Source organism: Oncorhynchus masou, chromosome 31 (assembly GCF_036934945.1).
Source record: "Oncorhynchus masou masou isolate Uvic2021 chromosome 31, UVic_Omas_1.1, whole genome shotgun sequence".
NCBI lineage: Eukaryota > Metazoa > Chordata > Actinopteri > Salmoniformes > Salmonidae > Oncorhynchus > Oncorhynchus masou.
The window spans coordinates 195066-206148 of NC_088242.1; the positions used below are offsets into that span (position 1 = coordinate 195066).

Here is an 11083-nt window from a genome sequence, read left to right on the forward strand (position 1 = left end):
AGGCACGCAGGGTGAAGAGAGGGAGGGAGAGGCACGCAGGGTGAAGAGAGGGAGGGAGAGGCACGCAGGGTGAAGATAGCGAGGGAGAGGGTTGGAGAGCGGAGGGAGGGAGAGGGTTGGAGATGGGAGGGGGGAGAGGCACACAGGGCGAAGAGAGGGAGGGAGAGGCACACAGGGTGAAGAGAGGGAGGGATAGGCACGCAGGGTGAAGATAGCGAGGGAGAGGGTTGGAGAGCGGAGGGAGGGAGAGGGTTGGAGAGCGGAGGGAGGGAGAGGGTTGGAGATGGGAGGGGGGAGAGGCACACAGGGCGAAGAGAGGGAGGGAGAGGCACACAGGGCGAAGAGAGGGAGGGATAGGCACGCAGGGTGAAGATAGCGAGGGAGAGGGTTGGAGAGCGGAGGGAGGGAGAGGGTTGGAGATGGGAGGGAGGGAGAGAGAGGCACGCAGGGCGAAGAGAGGGAGGGAGAGGGTTGGAGATGGGAGGGAGGGAGAGAGAGGCACGCAGGGCGAAGAGAGGGAGGGAGAGGGTTGGAGATGGGAGGGAGGGAGAGGCACACAGGGCGAGGGAAGGAGAGGGTTGGAGAGGGGGGAGGGGGAGAGGCACGCAGGGCGAAGAGGGAGGGAGGGCACGCAGGGCGAAGAGAGAGGGAGAGGCACACAGGGTGAAGAGAGGGAGGGAGAGGCACACAGGGCGAAGAGAGGGAGGGAGAGGCACACAGGGCGAAGAGAGGGAGGGAGAGGCACACAGGGCGAAGAGAGGGAGGGCAGAGGCACGCAGGGTGAAGAGAGGGAGGGAGAGTGTTGGAGAGAGGAGGGAGGGAGAGGGTTGGAGATGGGAGGGGGGAGAGGCACACAGGGCGAAGAGAGGGAGGGAGAGGCACACAGGGTGAAGAGAGGGAGGGAGAGGCACGCAGGGTGAAGATAGCGAGGGAGAGGGTTGGAGAGCGGAGGGAGGGAGAGGGTTGGAGAGCGGAGGGAGGGAGAGGGTTGGAGAGCGGAGGGAGGGAGAGGGTTGGAGATGGGAGGGAGGGAGAGAGAGGCACGCAGAGCGAAGAGAGGGAGGGAGAGGGTTGGAGATGGGAGGGAGGGAGAGGCACGCAGGGGTCGAAGAGAGGGAGGCGGAGGTTTGGAGAGGGGAGGGAGGGAGGGGCACGCAGGGCAAAGAGAGGGAGGGAGAGGCACGCAGGGTGAAGAGAGGGAGGGAGAGGCACGCAGGGCGAAGAGAGGGAGGGAGAGGCACACAGGGTGAAGAGAGGGAGGGAGAGGCACGCAGGGTGAAGAGAGGGAGGGAGAGGCACGCAGGGTGAAGAGAGGGAGGGGGAGGCACACAGGGCGAAGAGAGGGAGGGAGAGGCACGCAGGGTGAAGAGAGGGAGGGAGAAGCACTGCAGGGTGAAGAGAGGGAGGGAGAGGCACGCAGGGCGAAGAGAGGGAGGGAGAGGCACGCAGGGTGAAGAGAGGGAGGGAGAGTGTTGGAGAGAGGAGGGAGGGAGAGGCAAGCAGGGCAAAGAGAGGGAGGGGGAGGGAGGGAGGGGCAAGCAGGGCGAAGAGAGGGAGGGAGAGGCACGCAGGGTGAAGAGAGGGAGGGAGAGGCACGCAGGGTGAAGAGAGGGAGGGAGAGGCACGCAGGGCGAAGAGAGGGAGGGGGAGTGTTGGAGAGAGGAGGGAGGGAGAGGCAAGCAGGGCAAAGAGAGGGAGGGGGAGGGAGGGAGAGGCACGCAGGGTGAAGAGAGGGAGGGAGAGGCACGCAGGGTGAAGAGAGGGAGGGAGAGGCACGCAGGGCGAAGAGAGGGAGGGGGAGTGTTGGAGAGAGGAGGGAGGGAGAGGCAAGCAGGGCAAAGAGAGGGAGGGGGAGGGAGGGAGAGGCAAGCAGGGCGAAGAGAGGGAGTCATTGGGTTCAGTGGGCTTGGTAACTAAGGAAAGGGGAGAGGGAATAAGAGGTAGAAGGGTATAGGCATTGAGGGAGGGGGAGAGAGAACGCCATGACCACAGGAGATTCAATTACCGTAAACATTATTGTGTTGAGCCAATGTGTTGATATGATGGTTGAAGGATTTGTGATTCTGTTCCTCAAACTGTTATTGTCCCGTCTTCTCTGTTCTCTTGTTATTGTCCCGTCTTCTCTATTCTCTTGTTATTGTCCCGTCTTCTCTATTCTCTTGTTATTGTCCCGTCTTCTCTATTCTCTTGTTATTGTCCCGTCTTCTCTATTGTCTTGTTATTGTCCCGTCTTCTCCATTCTCTTGTTCTTGTCCCGTCTTCTCCATTCTCTTGTTATTGTCCCGTCTTCTCTATTCTCTTGTTATTGTCCCGTCTTCTCTATTGTCTTGTTCTTGTCCCGTCTTCTCTATTGTCTTGTTATTGTCCCGTCTTCTCTATTGTCTTGTTCTTGTCCCGTCTTCTCTATTGTCTTGTTCTTGTCCCGTCTTCTCTATTGTCTTGTTCTTGTCCCGTCTTCTCTATTGTCTTGTTATTGTCCCGTCTTCTCTATTGTCTTGTTATTGTCCCGTCTTCTCTATTGTCTTGTTATTGTCCCGTCTTCTCTATTGTCTTGTTATTGTCCCGTCTTCTCTATTGTCTTGTTATTTTCCCATCTTCTCTGTTCTCTTGTTATTGTCCCGTCTTCTCTGTTCTCTTGTTATTGTCCCGTCTTCTCTATTGTCTTGTTATTGTCCCGTCTTCTCTATTGTCTTGTTATTGTCCCGTCTTCTCTATTGTCTTGTTATTGTCCCGTCTTCTCTATTGTCTTGTTATTTTCCCATCTTCTCTGTTCTCTTGTTCTTGTCCCGTCTTCTCTGTTCTCTTGTTATTGTCCCGTCTTCTCTATTCTCTTGTTATTGTCCCGTCTTCTCCATTCTCGTGTTATTGTCCCGTCTTCTCTATTCTCTTGTTATTGTTCCGTCTTCTCTGTTCTCTTGTTCTTGTCCCGTCTTCTCTATTGTCTTGTTATTGTCCCGTCTTCTCTATTCTCTTGTTATTGTCCCGTCTTCTCTATTCTATTGTTATTGTCCCGTCTTCTCTATTGTCTTGTTATTGTCCCGTCTTCTCTATTGTCTTGTTATTGTCCCGTCTTCTCTATTGTCTTGTTATTGTCCCGTCTTCTCTATTGTCTTGTTATTGTCCGTCTTCTCCATTCTCTTGTTATTGTCCCGTCTTCTCTATTGTCTTGTTATTGTCCCGTCTTCTCTGTTCTCTTGTTATTGTCCCGTCTTATCTATTCTCTTGTCCCGTCTTCTCTATTCTCTTGTTATTGTCCCGTCTTCTCTGTTCTCTTGTTATTGTCCCGTCTTCTCTATTGTCTTGTTATTGTCCGTCTTCTCCATTCTCTTGTTATTGTCCCGTCTTCTCTATTCTCTTGTTATTGTCCCGTCTTATCTATTCTCTTGTTATTGTCACGTCTTCTCTATTCTCTTGTTATTGTCCCGTCTTCTCTATTCTCTTGTCCCGTCTTCTCCATTCTCTTGTTATTGTCCCGTCTTCTCCATTCTCTTGTTCTTGTCCCGTCTTCTCTATTGTCTTGTTATTGTCCCGTCTTCTCTGTTCTCTTGTTATTGTCCCGTCTTATCTATTCTCTTGTCCCGTCTTCTCTATTCTCTTGTTATTGTCCCGTCTTCTCTGTTCTCTTGTTATTGTCCCGTCTTCTCTATTGTCTTGTTATTGTCCGTCTTCTCCATTCTCTTGTTATTGTCCCGTCTTCTCTATTCTCTTGTTATTGTCCCGTCTTCTCTATTCTCTTGTCCCGTCTTCTCTATTCTCTTGCTATTGTCCCGTCTTATCTATTCTCTTGTTATTGTCACGTCTTCTCTATTCTCTTGTTATTGTCCCGTCTTCTCTATTCTCTTGTCCCGTCTTCTCCATTCTCTTGTTATTGTCCCGTCTTCTCCATTCTCTTGTTCTTGTCCCGTCTTCTCTATTCTCTTGTTATTGTCCCGTCTTCTCTATTCTCTTGTTATTGTCCCGTCTTCTCTATTCTCTTGTTATTGTCCCGTCTTCTCTATTCTATTGTTCTTGTCCCGTCTTCTCTATTCTCTTGTTATTGTCCCTTCTTCTCTATTGTCTTGTTAATGTCCCGTCTTCTCTATTGTCTTGTTATTGTCCCGTCTTCTCTATTCTCTTGTTATTGTCCCGTCTTCTCTATTGTCTTGTTATTGTCCCATCTTCTCTATTGTCTTGTTATTGTCCCGTCTTCTCTATTGTCTTGTTATTGTCTTGTCTTCTCTATTCTCTTGTTATTTTCCCGTCTTCTCTATTCTCTTGTTATTGTCCCGTCTTCTCTATTCTCTTGTTATTGTCCCGTCTTCTCTATTCTCTTGTTATTGTCCCGTCTTCTCCATTCTCTTGTTCTTGTCCCGTCTTCTCTATTCTATTGTTCTTGTCCCTTCTTCTCTGTTCTCTTGTTATTGTCCCGTCTTCTCTATTCTCTTGTTATTGTCCCGTCTTCTCTATTCTCTTGTTATTGTCCCGTCTTCTCTATTCTCTTGTTATTGTCCCGTCTTCTCTATTCTCTTGTTATTTTCCCGTCTTCTCTATTCTCTTGTTATTGTCCCGTCTTCTCTATTCTCTTGTTAATGTCCCGTCTTCTCTATTCTCTTGTTATTGTCCCGTCTTCTCTATTCTCTTGTTATTGTCCCGTCTTCTCCATTCTCTTGTTCTTGTCCCGTCTTCTCTATTCTCTTGTTATTGTCCCGTCTTCTCTATTGTCTTGTTATTGTCCTGTCTTCTCTATTCTCTTGTTATTTTCCCGTCTTCTCTATTCTCTTGTTATTGTCCCGTCTTCTCTATTGTCTTGTTAATGTCCCGTCTTCTCTATTCTCTTGTTATTGTCCCGTCTTCTCTATTCTCTTGTTATTGTCCCGTCTTCTCCATTCTCTTGTTCTTGTCCCATCTTCTCTATTCTCTTGTTATTGTCCCGTCTTCTCTATTCTCTTGTTATTGTCCCGTCTTCTCTATTCTCTTGTTATTGTCCCGTCTTCTCCATTCTCTTGTTCTTGTCCCGTCTTCTCCATTCTCTTGTTCTTGTCCCGTCTTCTCTGTTCTCTTGTTTATTGTCCCGTCTTCTCTATTCTCTTGTTATTGTCCCGTCTTCTCTATTGTCTTGTTATTGTCCCGTCTTCTCTATTCTCTTGTTATTGTCTCATCTTCTCCATTCTCTTATTATTTTCCCATCTTCTCTATTCTCTTGTTACTGTCCCGTCTTCTCTATTCTCTTGTTATTGTCCCGTCTTCTCTATTGTCTTGTTATTGTCCCGTCTTCTCTATTGTCTTGTTATTGTCCCGTCTTCTCTATTCTCTTGTTATTGTCCCGTCTTCTCTATTCTCTTGTTATTGTCCCGTCTTCTCTATTCTATTGTTCTTGTCCCGTCTTCTCTGTTCTCTTGTTATTGTCCCGTCTTCTCTATTCTATTGTTATTGTCCCGTCTTCTCTATTGTCTTGTTATTGTCCCGTCTTCTCTATTGTCTTATTGTCCCGTCTTCTCTATTCTCGTCTTATTGTCCCGTCTTCTCTATTCTCCTGTTATTGTCCCGTCTTCTCTATTGTCTTATTGTCCCGTCTTCTCTATTCTCGTGTTATTGTCCCGTCTTCTCTATTCTCTTGTTATTGTCCCGTCTTCTCTATTCTCTTGTCCCGTCTTCTCTATTCTCTTGTTATTGTCCCGTCTTCTCTATTCTCTTGTCCCGTCTTCTCTATTCTCTTGTCCCGTCTTCTCTATTCTCTTGTTATTGTCCCGTCTTATCTATTCTCTTGTCCCGTCTTCTCTATTCACTTGTTATTGTCCCGTCTTATCTATTCTCTTGTCCCGTCTTCTCTATTCTCTTGTTATTGTCCCGTCTTCTCTATTCTCCTGTTATTGTCCCGTCTTCTCTATTGTCTTATTGTCCCGTCTCCTCTATTCTCGTCTTATTGTCCCGTCTTCTCTATTCTCTTGTTATTGTCCCGTCTTCTCTATTCTCTTGTTATTGTCCCGTCTTCTCTATTCTCTTGTTATTGTCCCGTCTTCTCTATTCTCCTGTTATTGTCCCGTCTTCTCTATTGTCTTATTGTCCCGTCTTCTCTATTCTCGTCTTATTGTCCCGTCTTCTCTATTCTCTTGTTATTGTCCCGTCTTCTCTATTCTCTTGTTATTGTCCCGTCTTATCTATTCTCTTGTCCCGTCTTCTCTATTCTCTTGTTATTGTCCCGTCTTATCTATTCTCTTGTCCCGTCTTCTCAATTCTCTTGTTATTGTCCCGTCTTCTCTATTCTCCTGTTATTGTCCCGTCTTCTCTATTCTCTTGTTATTGTCCCGTCTTCTCTATTCTCGTCTTATTGTCCCGTCTTCTCTATTCTCGTCTTATTGTCCCGTCTTCTCTATTCTCTTGTTATTGTCCCGTCTTCTCTATTCTCTTGTTATTGTCCCGTCTTCTCTATTCTCTTGTTATTGTCCCGTCTTCTCTATTGTCTTGTTATTGTCCCGTCTTCTCTATTCTCTTGTTATTGTCCCATCTTCTCTATTGTCTTGTTATTGTCCCGTCTTCTCTATTGTCTTGTTATTGTCCCGTCTTCTCTATTGTCTTGTTATTGTCCTGTCTTCTCTATTCTCTTGTTATTTTCCCGTCTTCTCTATTCTCTTGTTATTGTCCCGTCTTCTCTATTCTCTTGTTATTGTCCCGTCTTCTCTATTCTCTTGTTATTGTCCCGTCTTCTCCATTCTCTTGTTCTTGTCCCGTCTTCTCTATTCTATTGTTCTTGTCCCTTCTTCTCTGTTCTCTTGTTATTGTCCCGTCTTCTCTATTCTCTTGTTATTGTCCCGTCTTCTCTATTGTCTTGTTATTGTCCCGTCTTCTCTATTGTCTTGTTATTGTCCCGTCTTCTCTATTGTCTTGTTATTGTCCTGTCTTCTCTATTCTCTTGTTATTTTCCCGTCTTCTCTATTCTCTTGTTATTGTCCCGTCTTCTCTATTGTCTTGTTAATGTCCTGTCTTCTCTATTGTCTTGTTATTGTCCCGTCTTCTCTATTCTCTTGTTATTGTCCCGTCTTCTCTATTGTCTTGTTATTGTCCCGTCTTCTCTATTCTCTTGTTATTTTCCCGTCTTCTCTATTCTCTTGTTATTGTCCCGTCTTCTCTATTGTCTTGTTAATGTCCCGTCTTCTCTATTCTCTTGTTATTGTCCCGTCTTCTCTATTCTCTTGTTATTGTCCCGTCTTCTCCATTCTCTTGTTCTTGTCCCGTCTTCTCTATTCTCTTGTTATTGTCCCGTCTTCTCTATTGTCTTGTTATTGTCCTGTCTTCTCTATTCTCTTGTTATTTTCCCGTCTTCTCTATTCTCTTGTCCCGTCTTCTCTATTCTCTTGTCCCGTCTTCTCTATTCTCTTGTTATTGTCCCGTCTTATCTATTCTCTTGTCCCGTCTTCTCTATTCTCTTGTTATTGTCCCGTCTTATCTATTCTATTGTCCCGTCTTCTCTATTCTCTTGTTATTGTCCCGTCTTCTCTATTCTCGTGTTATTGTCCCATCTTCTCTATTCTCTTGTTATTGTCCCGTCTTATCTATTCTCTTGTCCCGTCTTCTCTATTCTCTTGTTATTGTCCCGTCTTCTCTATTCTCTTGTCCCGTCTTCTCTATTCTCTTGTCCCGTCTTCTCTATTCTCTTGTTATTGTCCCGTCTTATCTATTCTCTTGTCCCGTCTTCTCTATTCTCTTGTTATTGTCCCGTCTTCTCTATTCTCTTGTCCCGTCTTCTCTATTCTCTTGTCCCGTCTTCTCTATTCTCGTGTTATTGTCCCGTCTTCTCTATTCTCTTGTTATTGTCCCGTCTTATCTATTCTCTTGTCCCATCTTCTCTATTCTCTTGTTATTGTCCCGTCTTCTCCATTCTCTTGTTATTGTCCTGTCTTCTCTATTGTCTTGTTATTGTCCCGTCTTCTCCATTCTCTTGTTATTGTCCCGTCTTCTCCATTCTCTTGTTATTGTCCCGTTTCTCTATTCTCGTGTTATTGTCCCGTCTTCTCCATTCTCTTGTTCTTGTCCCGTCTTCTCCATTCTCTTGTTATTGTCACGTCTTCTCTATTGTCTTGTTATTGTCACGTCTTCTCCATTCTCTTGTTATTGTCCCGTCTTCTCTATTCTCTTGTTATTGTCACGTCTTCTCTATTCTCTTGTTATTTTCCCGTCTTCTCTATTCTCTTGTTATTGTCCCATCTTCTCTATTCTCTTGTTATTGTCCCGTCTTCTCTATTCTCTTGTGGGTATCTCCTGTGTCTAACAGTTGTCATGCTGGACCCACCCTGTGTGAGTAGTAGTTACCATCCATTATCTTGTCTCTCTTAATGAAGTCCTTATGTAACATGACCTATAGGATCCTCTGGGGCTGTTCTTGAGCCTAAAGGGGTCCCCCTGAACCTCAATTTTAAAGGAGTTGTTCATCCTATACTGCTTTAGTTGAACCCTTTATGGTTCTCGAATGAACCCTTTATGGTTCTCTAATGAACCCTTTATAGTTGTCTCTAATGAACCCTTTATGTTTGTCTCTAATGAAACCTTTATGGTTCTCTAATGAACCCTTTATAGTTGTCTCTAATGAACCCTTTATGGTTTTCTAATGGACCCTTTATGGTTCTCTCGAATGAAACCTTTATGGTTCTCTAATGAACCCTTTATAGTTGTCTCTAATGAACCCTTTATGGTTTTCTAATGGACCCTTTATGGTTCTCTAATGAACCCTTTATAGTTGTCTCTAATGAACCCTTTATGGTTCTCTAATGGACCCTTTATGGTTCTCTAATGAACCCGTTATAGTTGTCTCTAATGAACCCTTTATAGTTGTCTCTAATGAACCCTTTATGGTTCTCTAATGAACCCTTTATGTTTCTCTCTAATGAACCCTTTATGGTTCTCTAATGAACCCTTTATGGTTCTCTAATGAACCCTTTATAGTTGTCTCTAATGAACCCTTTATAGTTCTCTAATGAACCCTTTATAGTTCTCTAATGAACCCATTATGTTTGTCTCTAATGAACCCTTTATGGTTCTCTAATGAACCCTTTATGTTTGTCTCTAATGAACCCTTTATGGTTCTCTAATGAACCCTTTATGTTTGTCTCTAATGAACCCTTTATAGTTCTCTAATGAACCCATTATGTTTGTCTCTAATGAACCCTTTATGGTTCTCTAATGAACCCTTTATGTTTGTCTCTAATGAACCCTTTATAGTTCTCTAATGAACCCTTTATGTTTGTCTCTAATGAACCCTTTATAGTTCTCTAATGAACCCTTTATGTTTGTCTCGAATGAACCCTGTATGGTTCTCTAATGAACCCTTTATGTTTGTCTCTAATGAACCCTTTATAGTTCTCTAATGAACCCTTTATGTTTGTCTCTAATGAACCCTTTATGGTTCTCTAATGAACCCTTTATAGTTGTTTCTAATGAACCCTTTGTTTGTCTCTAATGAACTCGTTGTTTGTCTCTAATGAAGCCTTTGTTTGTCTCTAATGAACCCGTTGTTTGTCTCTAATGAACCCTTTATGTTTGTCTCTAATGAACCCTTTGTTTGTCTTTAATGAACCCTTTGTTTGTCTCTAATGAACCCTTTATGTTTGTCTCTAATGAACCCTTTATGGTTCTCTAATGAACCCTTTATATTTGTCTCTAATGAACCATTTATGTTTGTCTCTAATGAACCCTTTATATTTGTCTCTAATGAACCATTTATGTTTGTCTCTAATGATCCCTTTATCGTTCTTTAATGAACCCTTTATGTTTGTCTCTAATGAACCCTTTATAGTTCTCTAATGAACCCTTTATGTTTGTCTCTAATGAACCCTTTATGGTTCTCTAATGAACCCTTTATGGTTCTCTCTAATGAACCCTTTATGGTTATCTAATGAACCCTTTATGGTTATCTAATGAACCCTTTATGGTTCTCTCAAATGAACCCTTTATAGTTGTATCTAATGAAACCTTTATGGTTCTCTAATGAACCCTTTATAGTTGTCTCTAATGAACTCTTTATAGTTGTCTCTAATGAACCCTTAATGGTTCTCTAATGGACCCTTTATGGTTCTCTAATGAACCTTTTATAGTTGTCTCTAATGAACCCTTTATGGTTCTCTCTAATGAACCCTTTATAGTTCTCTAATGAACCCTTTATGTTTGTCTCTAATGAACCCTTTATGTTTGTCTCTTATGATCCCTTTATCGTTCTTTAATGAACCCTTTATGTTTGTCTCTAATGAACCCTTTATAGTTCTCTAATTAACCCTTTATGTTTGTCTCTAATGAACCCTTTATGGTTATCTAATGAACCCTTTATGGTTATCTAATGAACCCTTTAAGGTTCTCTAATTAACCCTTTATGTTTGTCTCTAATGAACCCTTTATGGTTCTCTCTAATGAACCCTTTATAGTTCTCTAATGAACCCTTTATAGCTGTCTCTAATGAACCCTTTATGGTTCTCTAATGAACCCTTTATGGTTATCTAATGAACCCTTTAAGGTTCTCTCAAATGAACCCTTTATAGTTGTTTCTAATAAAACCTTTATAGTTCTCTAATGAACCCTTTATGGTTTTCTCTAATGAACCCTTTATGGTTCTCTAATGAACCCTTTATGGTTTTCTCTAATGGAGCCTTTATGGTTCTCTAATGAACCCTTTATTGTTCTCTAATGAACCCTTTATAGCTGTCTCTAATGAACCCTTTATAGCTGTCTCTAATGAACCCTTTATGGTTGTCTAACAGGACTTGGTGAATGGGTACCGCTGTGTGTGTCCTGCGGGTTACTCTGGAGACCACTGTGAGAGGGATGTGGATGAATGTGCCGGCGCTCCCTGTCTGAACGGCGGGCGATGCCGAGACCAGGTCAACGGATTCACCTGCCTCTGTCTGGCCGGGTTCTCTGGACATTTCTGCCAAGTGAGCATTGTGCAACGCTCAAACCCTTCCCCATTCCCATTCCCCTTCCTACATACTGCTTACTAACTAAGGCATCAAACAGAAGAACATGTAGTAAAATAGGGAGGGACTACCTGGAATTTTCCAAAAAGAAACACTTGAAAAGATTTTCCGTTGCAAAATGTTTTTAAACATTTTCTATTGCATGC

The 11083-nt window shown here is 43.6% G+C and overlaps 1 pseudogene; it reads left to right on the forward strand.

The window, feature by feature from the left end:
- Nucleotides 1-11083, forward strand: part of LOC135524866 (protein jagged-1b-like) — a 125554-nt pseudogene that overhangs the window by 14892 nt on the left and 99579 nt on the right.